Source organism: Hibiscus syriacus, unplaced genomic scaffold, assembly GCF_006381635.1.
Source record: "Hibiscus syriacus cultivar Baekdansim isolate YM2019G1 unplaced genomic scaffold, ASM638163v2 tig00117056_pilon, whole genome shotgun sequence".
Classification (NCBI taxonomy): domain Eukaryota; kingdom Viridiplantae; phylum Streptophyta; class Magnoliopsida; order Malvales; family Malvaceae; genus Hibiscus; species Hibiscus syriacus.
This window is the reverse complement of record NW_024063539.1, coordinates 1,830,892-1,847,557: the sequence shown is the minus strand read 5'-3', so window position 1 is coordinate 1,847,557 and position 16,666 is coordinate 1,830,892. Positions and strand designations below refer to the sequence as shown.

Below are 16,666 nucleotides of genomic sequence, written 5' to 3'. Positions count from 1 at the left end.
TAAATAAAAAACAAAACTGTTGCTTTTTACCGTAAATACAAAGACCTTGGAGCCGAGGAAATTCCACAAAAACGTATCTTCTTCACCACCATTTCATCCGGTCTCCAGCAAGCTAAAATGGTCCAGGTTGCAGTATTATTTGATCTCCGATTGGGACGGAACGAATGCACACTTCTTCCTTCATTCGAGTGCTGCCTCATCCGGGCTTTCCATCTTCATCTTTGAGGTTGGTTTTATGCTCAGTGTTCCACAGGAAATGGCCAACAAAGGGTAAAATGATGAGCAGCAAAAGAAGATACCAATGCCAGTTAGCATAAAAACAAAGTGAGAAAGACACCATAAAAAGACATCACATATACCACCTTTCTAGCTAATAGGGGAAAAAAAGAGAATATATGCTCCTGGTTCCTCAACAGAATAGACATAAATGTGTAGGTGCATTCTTGAAAGCAACCAATATAGCAACAAATGCATAGTATCCAACAAGACGATGTAGCTACCTATATGGTTAGTTTAAATCTTTTGACCAAATTGGTCTCGTTTTCATTAGTTTATGACGCCATGCAAAACGATCCTAATTACCAAAAGCCAAATTTTGAATCCAAGACATTCAAGGTCAAGGGAGAATCAAGGAAATGAAAAATCATAGTTGGACCTTAAACCATTCAGTTTGCAAATTTCGCAAAGCTCAAAAAAAATTACGATAATAGATTTCCATGTGACCCCGACAAACAATACATGTCATTCACTACAACTCTTTTTCTATCAAACACAATTTTTTTAGAGGAATTGAATATGTGCAGATTTCAAAATCGGCTACAACAAGCAAAACACAGGTAATTCTTTCAAAAGATTCATCTGGTCAGAAATCTGCATGTTATGCATCCATGAATAAATCGAGCATATATTAAAGTGAAACGTGGCCAATTAAAGCTCAATATACAGCAATGAAAGAATGCCTTAAAATTTGACTAAGCAGGAATAGTTCCTTTAGGTCTTCTGCATTCAGTCTCGTGCTTCTTTTGATGGAAAGAAAGACTATGGAAAAATCTTCAAAATCTCACTCTATTAACCAACATAGCACTAAGAAAATTATTTTTTCGGAGAGGCGTCTTTTAAATTCATGGAATGAGTTAACTCTATTCCAACAGAATATCAACCTTGGTTTCAGCAAGTAGACTAAAATTTTTCATGATGCATAGAATCTAGTTTACAGCCGATGGAACACCCACCACTAGGAAAGACATCAAGGATAAAGAGAAACTAAAGGCTAGCCTTCCAAACAGTCTCCTGCAGAATCTATAAGATGACTAGCTCCAATGCATACAGATCGCATTCCATAATTCCTCTGCATAAAAATACAAAACGAACAAAGACAGCCACCAAATACATTTGCAGCACATGAAGAGAGACTCAGTTTAAGCCACCAATGAATTGGTACACGGCAGGAGCTCATTTAGAAATCCAACAGAACCCAATGGTCACACAGATTATACAAGCAGAACCACATACACTTGATGAAATACTTGCTGCTCTCACATCATTAGACTCTCCACTAAACATGAACCCACTCAAAAAGTCCATGTGATGTGGGAATCCTACAAATTTAGGCATTCAGGAAACCAGAATGCTTCTCTATAAAAGGAACAACAAGTATTATCAGAGGGCAAAATATGCACAACATTGTTTAGAAAAACAATCATTCAACAGTAGCTATTACAAAACTTTTAAAAGATGTGAGAGAGAGAAAAACGTAGAGAGAGAGAATTTGAAAGGAAAGTCAGGTCCGGATGAGTGTTGGTCGGCGTTTATCGACAATCTTAGTAAAAGGGTCTCCCATCGTACGCTTAGGGAATTATTCTTAGTCCATGGTCCTGTTATGAGAGTCTTTATTCCCAGTCAAACTAGAAATCCAAAATACAGATTTTCCACTTTTGCTTTTGTTCATTTTAAGCGGGAGGAAGATCTGAAGAAGGTTGTTGATGAATTTAACGGGATTGTGATTGATGGAAGGAAGATCTCAGTTAGTCTGCCAGATTTAGGATGGAAGGTCAAGGGTGGTGCTTTCTTCTTCAAACAATGTTGCTGGTCAGATTAATGCAGAATCTTACAAATCAAGAGAAAGAGATAATATTAATAGAAGTAGAAGGGATGATAGATCTTATAGGGATGCTCTGTTGTCTAATGGGAATAGAAGGGGGAACAATGATCGATTGTCTGAGGATATCCAGAGGAGGAATGTCAAGGAAAATATATTTGAGATGCATATCCCAACAGAAAGTGCCAACTGGGTGAAGAGGTCGTTAACAGGGATTATCAAATACTCTTTTCAAGTTGAGTTCATTCGGAAGGCATTATTAAAAGAAGGCTATGATGTTCAAATTGCGAGATGGGGCTATGTCTGGAATTCTTGTGTGATAGTTCTTAAATCTCATGAGGAGATGCTGGAGTTATGGAGTAAAAAGGAAGAAGTTTTAAAACAGTGGTTTGAGCGAGTGGAACCTTTACTGAATGAAACCGGGGTACCAATGGCCTTTTGCATGGCAGAATTAAAAGGGGTTCCTTTGTTATGCTGGAATGAACCCTTCTTCGAGAAGTTGGCTGGTAGATGGGGCAGTGTGGTAGATATCCATGATAGTACAAGGAAAAGAGAAGACCTCACAATGGCAAGAATCTTATTGAAGGTGGAAAGTCCCTTTGATGTTCCAGAGGTGATTACTCTTGGATCGTATGGAAGATCATTCAAAGTAAGTATCAAGATTGGATCAGCTAGTGAGATATTTTTTGAAGAGAGTATGTCTGAGAAGGATGAAGACAGATTGTTGTCAGTTCATGGGGAAGGTGAGACTTGCGCAGCAGGGGAAAATCGTCTGTCAGTGGACAATTGGATTGACCAGGGAGTGTTTCGTGTTTCTGGAGGAGCTAGTGAGGACAGACAGCTAGCAAGACTTTTCTTAGATAGGAAAGATATTAAATGTGGTCTGTCAGAAAGTCAGACTGTTGGAAATTTTAAAGTTGGTGAGTATGCAGGTTTGGGGATTAGAAGTCAAATTTATTCGGCTGATGGATCTCAGGCCCATTCTGAAGACTCTGGGCAGTCTGGGTCAAAATACTTTCGGGTTTTATTTCTGGGCCAGCATTTACAATTAACAAGTTTGGGGAATTGGTTGAAAACCTTCATTTATCAGGAAAAAACAGGGGAGTGTCCAATGTATTGGAGACGAGCCCAGTTATAGAGAAGCCATTTAGTGCAGAAATAGAGCACGAAGAAGAAAATTTAAGACCGATGGAATTGGTTTCAAATAACAACTCAAGGGGGAGGCAGTTACATCGCTCTAAAAGAGAGTTTACAACAGAGAGTAATATGCTGGAAACTAGAAGTCTGAGCAGTTGCAAAAGGGTATATAACAGGTCGAGGGAAAGAAGATACTGGTATGTGGATTTGTTGAACATCTCGTCTGAAACAGGGGGTACCGTAGTTAAGCAGAGGGAGCTAGATGTTGATTCCAGTACTAAAAATCAGCTCTGTTTATCAGCAGAGAACATTGCTGATGGGAGTCTTTTTCCTTATCTTGACAATGGATCTGGGGGTGGGAGTGTAGAGAGGGAGATTGAAGGTTACTTTTCAGAAGGTGATTGCTTAAAGTCCAAATCTGGTTTGCTGATCAGAAGGAAGAGAAGAACTAAAAGGATCCTGTATCGAAAAGCCCTTGACCAGGTGAGCATTGATACAGCATCCTCCTCAGCTTTTTCGATTCTATTGAAAGAAGCGGTATAAACTTGGGAGGTTAGCAAGCTTTTGGGTGTGTCTTTTAAGGAAGGGAAAGAAGCCTTTTTGGATAAAATCATAGCTTTAGAGAAAGGCGTGAATGGGGTTAATAAAGGTTTGGTTGATTGAGGGTTGTGTTTGTACCTATTTCCTTTTTGAAGATGACAAAGTTAGTAATATGTTCATGGAATGTTAGGGGCTTGGGGAAAAACGAAAAAAAGAGGGCTGTTCAGAATTTAGTCACCAACTTTAATCGTACTTTTCTTTGGCTGCAAGAAACTAAGACTGAGAAATTTAGAAAGTCTTTTTTTAGGAGAAGTGGAATTTATAAGCTAAAAGGAATTTTGGAATCTCCTTCAGTTGGATCAGCGGGGGGCCTGATGTGTTGTTGGGATGACAATGTTTTTGAGCTGGAGAGTCAGTTTATTAGCAGGAGATTTATAACTACTTTCGGTAAATTTCGGAGTATTGATTCCAGGTATGGTTTCATCAATGTTTACGGTCCAGCAGTGGAGGAGGAGAAATTTGGTTTTTCTGAAGAATTAAACAATTTTCTTAGTGGACAGAATTATCCCGTTTGTGTGGGAGGGGATTTTAATGTCTATTTACAAGAAGATGAGAAAATGGGAAGGGGTCAAAGTAGGAGTTCAATGGAGATCTTTAATGAGTTCATTCTTCATACGGGCTTGATTGATCTCCCTATGAATGGGGGTAGGTTCACTTGGTGTAATAACCAAGAGAATCCCACTTTTGTAAGATTAGACCGTTTTTTGGTCGATTGTCGCTTTCTAGGAGCTGTTTCCGGGCATTTTGTAGTCTCTTCTACCAAGATCTTTGTCAGATCATAATGCTATAGTTCTGGAGAATAAAGGAGTGGAATGGGGTAGAAAACCGTTTAGATTATTCAATTATTTGATGGATGAGGAGGGTTTTGAGGATCTGGTTGTTTCTTCTATTCAGAGTGGTAAGGATAGTCAGAAGAAGGCAGGCGTTTTTAGTCTGATGAGGAACACCAAACATGCAATTAAGAAGTGGTCTGGGAACAGAGATAAGTATCCAGGAGCTTTGATTTATGAGTTAGAGAAGAAAATTTCGTTGATAGAGGATGATATTCAACAGAAGCAAGGAGTTGTTGACAGTGAGGTACTAACTGAATTGAAAAATCTTAGAGCAGAATTGTGGAAGCTTCACAAGATTCAGGAGCAGATCTGGTTTCAGTACTCGAGAACTAATTGGATTGTAGATGGGGATCGCAATACTAAATACTTCCATACTTGTGCTACGATTAGGAATAAAAGGAATGCTCTACTTGCTTTAAACTTCAAAGGGTAAACAGTTGAAGATCCAACTGCAATTAAGGCCATAGTTAAAGAGTATTTTTTTAAGATCTATAATGAACGAACTACTTTAGAAATTGATGATTTGAATCTGGATTTTCCCAGAATTTATTTGGAGCAGAATCAGTTCTTAGAGCAGGAGTTTTCTGAGAAGGAAGTTTGGGATGTGGTGAACTCTTGTGGCAGCAACAAAGCTCCGGGTCCAGATGGCTTTAATATGGGATTTTTCAAGAGGTTTTGGCAGGTCCTTAAGGTAGATATTATGAAATTCTTTCATAATTTTTACTTGGGGAAGGAATGGGAACATGGAGTAAATCACACATTTATCACTCTTATTCCTAAGATTTCAAACATTGGTGGTCAGGACGATTTTAGACCTATAAGCCTAGTTGGTGGATTGTATAAGATACTCTCTAAATGTCTGTCAAGAAGACTTAGGAGCTGCATTTCAGATTTGATCAGTCCAAGTCAATTCGCTTTTATCCCCGGTCGGCAAATCCTGGACTGTTCTCTTATAGCAAATGAAGGGATTGACTTTTGGACGAAGAATGGTTTAAAAGGGTGTTTTTAAGGCTGATTTCAAGAAGGCATATGATACTCTTGACTGACCTATTTTGTTCAGAATAATGAAGGAAATGGGCTTTGGTTCTAGATGGATAGGTTGGATTTTGAAATGTATCACATCAGCAACTGTTTCAGTTTTGGTGAACGGGGTTCCTACCGAGGAAATTCCAATGGCGAGGAGTCTTCGGCAGGGCTGTTCCTTGTCTCCATTGTTGTTCAATATAGTTGGGGAACTCTTGAATCTATTAATACTGAAGGCTGTTTCAGGAGGGCTTTTTTCGGGATTGGTCATTAGAAAAGAGGAGAGGAATTTTAATTTAACTCATTTGCAATTTGCTGACGACCTTATTATGTTCTGTGGGGCGTCGAAAAAACAGATCTTGAATGTAAAGAGGGTGCTTCGGGTGTTTGAGATTATTTCTGGTCTTCAGCTAAATTTAAAGAAGTGTAAATTATTTGGGGTGAACTTAAAGGAAGAGGAAATTAAGGATTGGGCAGCTATGATTGGATGTTCAGTGGGCTCTTTTCCCTAAGAATATTTGGGACTCCCTCTAGGTCCACATAGGAACTCCAACATTCTATGGGATCCAGTGGTTCAAAGCTTTAATAAGAGGTTAGCGGGCTGGAAGGCTCCTCTCTGTCACTGGCAGGCAGGCTAGTTCTAATTAAATCAGTTCTAAGCTCACTCCCTATATACTTTTTGTCAATGTTCAAGGTTCCAGCTTCAGTTTACAAGACTCTAAATTCTATTATGTCAAGTTTTTTATGGGGTGGTGGTGATGGGAAAAAGAAGATACATTGGGTAAGCTGGTCCGACGTTTGTAAACCAAAAATTGAAGGAGGCTTGGGGGTTCCTAATTTAAATGTGGTGAATAGGGCACTTTTGGAAAAGTGGGCTTGGAGGTTTGCTATTGAGAGGGAGGCGAATTGGAGGGAAATGCTCTGCATCAAATATAGCTATAAAATTGGCAATGTGAGGAACATTCGGTTTTGGCAAGACAATTGGACAATGGATCATCCTTTGATGGTATTGTTCCCTAGAATATTTTCTATTGCAGTGAATAAAGCAGGAAGATTATTTCAGTTTGGGGAGTTCAGTTCAGGGGGTTGGATTTAGAATGTTCAGCTGAGGAGAGAGTTGAATGACTGGGAATTTGAGCAATGGGCAAATTTGATGGCTGTTATCTCTGATTTTTCTATTTCTGCTGATGTCGTTGATGGACTGTTTTGGAAGGGGAATGGAGAAGGGGTTTTCACTGTGAAATCATGTGTCAATCTATCTTATTCGGGTTCTCCCGATTCGGAGGAAGCTAAATTTTGGAAGTCTAATGTTTGGAGGGGTCTGTTGCCTCCAAGAGTAGAGACTTTTCTTTGGCAAGTTATCTTAAAGAAGTTGGCAGTGAAGACAGCTCTGGTTAAGAGAGGTGTTCAGGGTATAAATGATACTTTGTGTTCTTTTTGTAATCTAGAAGAGTCTTCATCGCATTTTTTTTTCCTGTTCGGTTGTTTGGCCAATTTGGATGAAATTCTTGGGCTATTGGAATTTTCAGTCTGTTTTTCATGCAGATGCTAAAAGATTCCTATTGGCTTGGAATGACTTGAAGACCAACTCTCTTATCTGGCCATTTATACCTGGAGCTGTTCTATGGACAATTTGGAAGACCATGAACTTTATAGTGTTTGAAGGAGGGAAGCTTGATCGAGCAGAGATTTTCTTTCTAGCTAGGTGCAGGCTTGCTTCATGGTTTCTAGCTAAGGAAACTCATATTACTATTTCCGAGGATGATCTTATTGCCGACCCGTCCTTAGTGGATTCCTACTCGTCCCATTCTAATCGGATTTCAACCGTGTTTCCTTGGTCCCCTCCTCCAAAAGGTTTTATTAAACTTAATGTGGATGCGGCTACCTCGAGTGATTGGAAGAGGAGTGGCTTAGTGGTATTTTGAAAGACATGTCTGGTTCGATCCTTGGCTCCTTCAAAGAGCCTGCTGGTCCGGGGCCCCCAACTTTAATGGAATTGAAGGCTATCCTAAAGGGCTTAGATTTTTATGAATCTATGTGTCATAGGTTTAAAGATAGATTGATTATTGAGAGTGATAATAAGGTAGCAGTTGGCTGGGTTAAGGATGTGGTCTCTTGTCCTGTTGTTTATGTTCAAATTGTTAAAGACATTATTCAAAAGCTTAGTGTTTTTGAAGGTTTTATTAGTTGGGTTGGTAGGACAGCCAATATAGAGGCGGATGTCCTAGCTAAGGCTGGTATTGGTTGAATTATGTTCTGTTAAGGGCTGTTTCTTTCTGGTTTTGTATCTCTTGAGGGAGATTAGTTTGTATTACTTTGTCATATATGAGTTTAATGAATCCTAGGGAACTCTTTTCCTCCTTGTGATGATTAAGGAACTATTTTTAAGTTCCGTTAATCACGAAGGGGGTTTTATTGAGGCCTTCTATTCCTATCAAAAAAAATTATCAGAGGGCAACCAAAACTCTAGCAACTAAACAATTGAATTAGGATATTGAAGTCTTGAAGCCATCATGGACACAATATACTGGGCACATTGATGTTGTAACAAGAAATTCTATTAGAAAATGGCTTTGTTTTAGTTAAGTGCTAAAAAAACACTTATTTAACAACAAACATAGTAACAGCTTTCTGGTGCAGGTTTCCTACACCCCATTAATTTAAATGGAAAAAAAAAAGAAAATACATTTCAATTATTAAGCAGCATACATGATAGAATAGTCAACATTATGGAAACATCAACCAATAAAGAAACAAAGTCCCAAGTAAATTAGACGCTATCCTAGCAAAAATTGGGGGGGGGGATATGAACTCACTACATTTATTATTAAAAAAACTACACTAATGGTTAAAAAGGCAACTGGAACAAAAGTTACTAAGGGAACATGGAAAAACTAGTCTATATCAGAAGTTTTTGCCAACCGGCACACAGAAATAAACATTGTAAAGGTGCAGATAAAGAGAAGTGGGCTTAAAAACAATGCACTTACTTGAAGGGATCAGCTTAACTTCCATCACTAATCAAACAAACAAAAGATTAAATTAGAGCAGAGCAATTGCAACAATCATATCCAATCAAATAAACATTGGCACAAACCATCATGCTATACAATTAAAAAAAAAAGTCATACAACTTTTTGGAACACCAAACAATGCAAAGCTATGTTCATTTTAATTCAATAAGGGTACTATTCCATCAAAGTAGTTAAAACGGAAATCAAGTAATCAACAGAAAAGACAATACATCGTAAGAAACAAATTTGCAAGAAAGATGGATGTCGAAGTTATAACATACAATGCAAAAAGCCACATTATGGTAAATTGAACAGAAAATACAGGCTAAATATGAGGCAGCATTCACTATTCAATTATTCCCCCTTGCAGCAAATCAAATAACTGTGCATTCATGGAGTAGATAACTAAATATCAAATAATACTACCAAGGGAAAGATTACAAAATTCCATAAACATAAAAGGGGACAGAAAACTGAACACATAAGAAAGCTGCTATTGTATTTGGAAAAAAAGAAAAACAAATGGACATCTTATCTTCCGTCAATGCAAGTTATATAATTGAAATCATTAAAATAAAATCAACCAAGACAGTAAAAAATGTCTACACAAACGGCTTGCATCCATCTTGATTAAAAAGTGTACCCAAAAGATTTGTATGCACTATCACTGTCAGTAACATGTAAATCTCACAAAATTTAGATGAACGCTTGTTCTTGTCAGCACAATAACCAATTCACTTTAGGCTAAAAACTAGTAAAACCCACAATCTGCAGAAAGACAGTTCTCCACATTCCACAAATGATTAAACATAAGATAATAATATGCTCTTCAACACCTGAAGTCAAAAGGTAAATAAATTATTTCTCATATTTGCTAAGATCTAGCATTTTTCTTAATGGTTTCACTAACAAGGGGTGTCAGTCACCAGATTCATGACAGAAAACAATGGGAGGCTTTACTAATATCATAGATATATACCATCTGCCACAGGCCCACGCGAAAATAAGTTTATTTATACATGTCTCAATATATGGGCATACAATTTTAAAATTTTGGGCATATGGTAGAAGATAGAATAAACTAATTTCCAACCATTTCAAAACACTACAAAATGTAGCAACATATAGTATCTCAAACAAAAGCAAAACCACTGCATACAGACAGCTATGCAATATAGCACACACATAAGTAGCAGAACTCAAAACAAAGCTGGAAAAAAAATAGTTAGCTTTGGCCGCAACAAAATTTGGTCGCCATCTTTGAACAGTAATATATTGATCCATTGACTTCCAAAGGCCCTCCGTTAGAACCTTTGCCCTGTCTTCCATGCTTCGGAACTTGACTGCGTAAAACCCGTTACCCAGATCAATGCATTCAAACTCTCCCTCTGGTTTCCAAAGATTCGTCACGCTGCTGATTAGCACCTTGTGAGCTACGGTCTTCCACAGAATCTTGATTATTAGGGCCTTCCTCCAAGGTTCTCTAATTTTCTCTTTTAATTCAGGGGAGATCTTGACAGTCGGGATGAGATGTCTTCGACATCACTTTCTTCGTCTTCAACAGAAACTAAATTTTCCTCATCGAATTTTGTCGAGCTTAGGAGCATACCTGTGAAGAGAGGTGAACCTGCAACTGTCTCGCCAAAACCTCTTTGGGGAATCTTTTCCTGTAGTATCATTACCTTCATCCAGTCGAATCCTTTTGTTTCTACGTTCAACGCTTCCTTTTTTCTCCACCGCCTATGGGTAACATCCTGCATGGGAACCAACGCTTAGGACTTCCTTTCAGGAATCTTGATTTCTTGGAGCTTCCTGGTGGATTTTAGTTTCTCTTGATGATTAAGCGGTATGTTATTATACCAATGAATTCTCAATTGATTCAGTTATAATATTAAATTTTAGTTTATGCTTTAGTTATAGCATTGGAAACAAAAAGATAGTTTCGCTAATATGATGTAGCTAAAATAATGACATTTGGTATAGTTATATTGATTTTCAAAATGGCATCGTTATGAAGGATTATATAAATATTTTCTCATTTTTTCCCTCAATTTCTTTTTTTTTTCTTTTTCTTCTCTCCCTATGTTTTACCAAGCCTAGAATCCAGTAAGGTCCCAATAAAATCAATAGTGATTCATCGATGTTGATCATCGTTACCGCTATCAACGATGCTAGGAATTTCATAACAATACATCTTCCAACCAACAATCTAATTCAACCATTTTATCAAACACTTATTTTATTGATTCTGATTCTACCCACTAAATTTTATCTGTGCTCACTTTTGTTTTGCCAGAGACATCTGTGCTCACTTTTGCTTTGCCAGAGGTATAAACAAAAACCAAGAGCAGCCTCAAGTACAACTTCAAGAAAGGAGATCGATTTAAAGTTCTAGTAAATATTGTAATATGAATCACCAAGGTGGGGATACATTAGGAAGCAGATGAACTACAAATAGATATCATCAGACAACTCACATTTCATCATCCAAGAAATTTGATGAAATCCAATGGTAAAGAAAAGAATTAAACACCAACTTCAACACTTGGGTTTGATTAATCAATAACCGCTTGTTTAATTACTAACAATATCCTTTACTATCATCAATTATCTTCATTAATTCAATATTAGAATTCAAACTCCATTATTATCAAGTTTAAAAATATTTAATTATAATTTATTAGTTTATTTTGTTGCAGTAACAAGTGCAATGCAGAGATCGTGCATGCATCTATATGCATTTGTTTAACCAATTAAGACATTCAAGGGATAATAGATGGAGTCACGTGGTCTATGATCTGTAACAGCTTGTAATGAATAGAAGAGAAGCAGAAACTTCAATCAAGCGAAATAACATGTAATGCAATCTTAACAACTGGTTAAACTACCAACAAATTCCAGGATGCAGTCAATGGTATGTTGATGCACTTAGCAAACATCAACACTAGAACACCAATTCTTTTTAGCTGGCCACAAGTCCTAGAGATATCCTCTTTAATTTTTACAATATTGCCTAAACTTGTGATTGAATTCATCTTAAACAAATCATCAAGACTGGTAATTCCTGCCAGGCAGGTTTTCTCCACCCATGTTTGGAGGATAGTTATTCGGGTATTGTGCAGTTTGGGTATTACCTTGATAAGGATTATTTCCAAAGTTGGTGGGGCCATTTTGAAAATTTTGTGCATTTCCAGCCATGTTACCTGAGTACCCTTGGTTCGGCGGCATATCTCCCATGTTGTTCGGCGGCATCCCTCCCATGTTGTCGGGTGGCATGCCCTGATTAGGAGAAGGCATCTCCCTATTCTGAAAATCTCTAGGTGGCATGTTCTCCCTTCTTCTCTCGTAATTTCTTGATCTATCATAATTGCGAGGTCTGTCATTGCATCTATTTCTTTCATTAGCTCGGGCGTTGTTCCTCACCCATTACTCATGGTACTTTGGATCATATGGAACTGCTTGCCCATTAATGAAAGGTTCCCCTGAAAAACAATAGCTTATCTAAGTAACAATAGCTTAAAACTAAAAAAATATTCGATAAAAACAGTTAAAAAAGAATCCATATTTACCTCCATAATCCTTATTCTTGACATCCAAATAAGAATCTGGAAGAACCCACCGAACTCCAGAAAGGTCTGAGGAGAAAATAAAAACTTATGCGGAAATTCATAAAAAGCTTTAATCAAAACAGCATCGCAGTGACAAGTAAACTAGATAACATAAGATAATATTGCACCTTTGATCTTATATGAGAGCTCTTCAGACACAAGGGCTCCAAATGCATAATAGTGTTGGGTAGAAACTGAATAAATCTTCATTCTTGCTTCCTCCTCACTATACACAAGACACAAGAAATAATCCGTAATTAAAAAACTGTGTACTTATTATGGCAAAACCGGAAAACATTCCTAAACATAATGAAATCCCAACAGTTAAATGAGAATAGGTTACAATCATCATGTTGACAAGTGAAGCTTTGAGCACTAATAATAATATAACATCAGCATGCATACATAACAGACTTCAGTGCCCTTGTAAAATAAGCATCGCATATTTCAGAAACAAAGACAAAACATAATTGTTTCTAAGACAGTAGTCAATAGGCAAAGATACTTCAATCGGGTTATATCATAATTATATCATAAACCGTGACAAGCTAATACAGAAACTTGTTACAATGATAATTATCTATTTGTGCATCAAAAAAATATTCTAATAACACCACTTTCAGAAAATTTCACACTTCATAAGAAACAAAAATAATCTGTAACTGAAAAATTACAAAAATCAAAAATCAAAACAACTAAAAATCAGTTGTCTTTTACACATCCACTTTTATTAAAAGAGATCACAATAACTGTTTAATTCACTAAAACCTAAAGGTTTTGTCAATGGAACTTATAAATTAAGAGCCAAAGGGGAAAACAAAAAACAAAAATTGCAGAACATTGAATTCCATACATTAATTTTCTTCTCAAATTCCAAGAAAACTATACCTCTTATTTTTTTTTTGAATACTATACCACTTAAGATCTTATAATAAAGCAATAAACCCCGACTAACATCTTACCAGCCGCCATTAGTCTCACAGTCAAAGTACTTTAATTTTTTTCCATGAAAAGCTATCGTAAAACATAGCAATCAATAATCATTCGAATAATTTCCTCATAATTCATTATCAGACGAGAAAAACATGAATATTAATGTTCCTGTTCCTCCAAAGTCAATAATTGATTGAAACAAAACATAAATTCCAATGCCATATAAACATACCATCAGTCATTTACCTTTAATTTTGCTGGTTTGTTCAATAACACAATTAAACTTCTGAGCATTGTCTAAGACTAACAATCAAAAAGAAACTCGTAGTAAAATCAACGGAACAAGGCCCAAGAAGTTACCTGCCCACTACTTGAGCTAGGGTTTTGATATAGCTATCAATAATATCATCCCTAGTAGCATCCTCTTGAGGGGGCTCCATCACAACGAGCCAATGCTCGAAATCACAGCCGTCAAACAAGATCGTCTCTTTAGGGGGCTGGTTCGAGTAGTTAGGGTTGGGGTCATTTGAGGGAGGACCTGGCTGCTCGAGTGGAGAACGATTTGACGGTGGGAGAAAATGAATCGAGGAGGACGGAGCAGCAAGGTGGGGCACGTAGGCGACGGATGAAGGATAGGGAAGGGGGTGGCGATGGAGTGATTAGGGTTTTAGCGGATGAAGCGGCGGAGGCAGGGCAAAAGGAAGAGAAAGGGCGGCAGGAAGGGAAGAGGAAGGATGTAAGGGGTTTGGGTTTCGTGATGAGAAAGTGAGATAGGGTTTGGGTTGCCATGTGAAGGCAACCAAAACGATGAGAGTGCGAGAAACACTAGATATTGTTGACAAGGGTTTTTGAAGGGTTTCTGAAAGGAGGAGCACAAAACTTGACCATTTATCGCTGAAACTTTGTGCTTTACAAAATGTTAAATTGTAAATTGCATCATTCCTCTTTCTATTAACTCATATTTGGATCATTAAAGTTTAATTTTTTTAATTTTATCACTAAACTTTTGAATTACTCTTATTTTAGACACTTGACCTTTTATCGCTGAAACTTTGTGCTAACTTGGTTATTTTATCAATGTTTGAGTTAGTAAGAGCTAATTCAAATATTGACCACTATTCGTCATGACCTGCCACCACTAACGATAGTAGTCGTCGACTCATTAAAGTCTAAAATTTTCAAGAACGAAAAAAATGAGAGGAAACAATTAGGACAAATGAAGAGAAAATAAATTTTATAAGGATACAAATGATATTATTTTGATGTAAATTATGTCTCTTCAAAATGGAGTTTCAATATCGTTTGCTATGTTATAACATTATTAACTGTTTAACGGTAAAATGATCAAAATAAAAAAAAAATTCAAAAGTTAGTAAATATTAAAAAATTGTAAACTTTAGCAATCAAAATAAGAGCTAGAAAAAAGTTGAGTGATTAAATTTGTAGTTTACTCTGCTTTAAAATAATTAAAGGTTAAAGTACAATTCCATTACTCTACTTTAACCTCACTCCTAATTCGGTAACTACACTATTAAATATTTTAATTTGATTACTCAATTTTTGAAAATTGATTTTTTGCTCTACCATTATCTTTGTAATTACGTAATAACATGGCTTTTTTTTTGTTAACATTAATTATTTTTTATTAATGTAGAAGTTGGAGCTGTCGCGACCGTCTTTCGGTTGGGCCCCAAAATCGGGTTTCGACTTGAATAATTGGGTTAGAGTCGCCACCGATCATTTTAAAACGAATTTTAGGCTGATCGGACACCATCTTATCTGATCTGCGTTTTACCATAAATGTGTCGAGTTCGGGAGTCGGTTACGGTCAAGGAAGGATTAGCACCCTTGAGCCGCCCTTTCGGTACCAATTAATTTACCGATTGTCTTTAATTGCAAAAATTAAAATTTAAAAATTCGACTCAAATTACTTACCTTTGACCGATTAAAAAAATTCATCTAAAAAGTCAAAAACGTTAGATGAGAAATAATAAATAAATATTAAATAAATCAAAGAAAAAATTATAATAAAATAAAAAATAAAAGAATATTAAACTTTGGAAGTAATAAGATAAACAAAAATAAAAAAGAAATCTTTTGATATGAAGATGTTCAAGTAAAGAGATTTAACCGAATATCAGTCTTGATAAGTCATTGACCGCTCTTTGTACTGTGCATGCATTATGGCACTACCAAAATTAAAGGGAAAACCAAGCAGAAAATCATGGAGGGTCCCACATGCATTTTGACTAATGCTTTCACGTGATGTTCTTTGTAAATTAACAATGTCCATTGCTTCCACGTGCCTATGGAATTTCTGAACATCTTCAATGCCATTAGTCCCCTAGTTGAATTCATTTTGGCTTGTCCCGGGGGTCGCCTAGCAGCACGAGCACCATTTCTATCCCCTTTTCAACTCTATTCCTTTCTCTTGGTTATTTAATGAACTTCATCATAAAATAGAGTGTTTATTCCCATCAATGAAATAAATTCAAAAATCAGAATACTATCCACACACGTATACAAATATGTGGTTGACAATGTGGATATCTATAGAACGAAACAGATCATTATCATCTACAAACACAAGGCATAACCACACAAGTCTGCACAATTTCAGTTACAACAGTGTTTTGGTTTAAACATTTCCATCAATCCGAAAGCAGTCTGATGCAAAACACAGAGCTAGAATACCTAATCGCACTTACTCTTTTCTCATTGTCTTACTGTAATCTCTCTTCTTCATTCTGAGAAGTTATTGGGAAAAGAAAAAGCACAGAAAGAACAGGCTGGGGAACCATTGCTAAGAGTTCATCATCCAAGTCGTAAACATCGCAACACTCAGCTTTAAGACGAGCTGCCTGCATTTCCCAACGAGCAGCTACAATGCAATGAGTCCACCTCCAGAAGTTATTCCTTCATCATTATCCCTTTGTGACACCAAGTTGCATCATAGCTTTCAAAGAATACGATCGTAATGAGAGAAAGGATGAGAGAAAGCGATGAGGATGGAAACCTTTGAGGAATTTGGAGAAAGAAAGCGTTTAAGTAGATGGCGAAGGACGAACGAGCCACTGGTCTCGACTCGATCGTTTATAGCCACTACTCGACCCCTTAGAGGCCATGGATTGATGGCCTGGTCTAGCCCCAAGGCTTCTGGTTCCTGATATTTGGGAAATTTTGAGCAAATAAAAATGGCAGAGAGAAGACAAATTCCCGGGATAGAGGTCCCCAACATCAAGTAAAATTATACTACCATCCCCACTCAACGAAACTGCACTTGGTATCCCCCAAAATGATTCGCGTCATTTCATCTTTATAGGCCCCAGAGTGTCCCCCTTTTCAATTTCTGGTAGCCCCCTAAAAAGTAGAAAGAAATGGGATTTGTTTGTTAGTTAGTGGGGGTAGTGGATGGCATGA

The 16,666-nt window shown here is 37.0% G+C and overlaps 1 pseudogene; it reads right to left on the bottom strand.

Annotated features, from left to right (window-relative positions):
- Window positions 1-11,619: 11,619 nt before the first annotated feature.
- On the bottom strand, window positions 11,620-14,056 carry LOC120198656 (annotated as a pseudogene).
- Window positions 14,057-16,666: the final 2,610 nt, after the last annotated feature.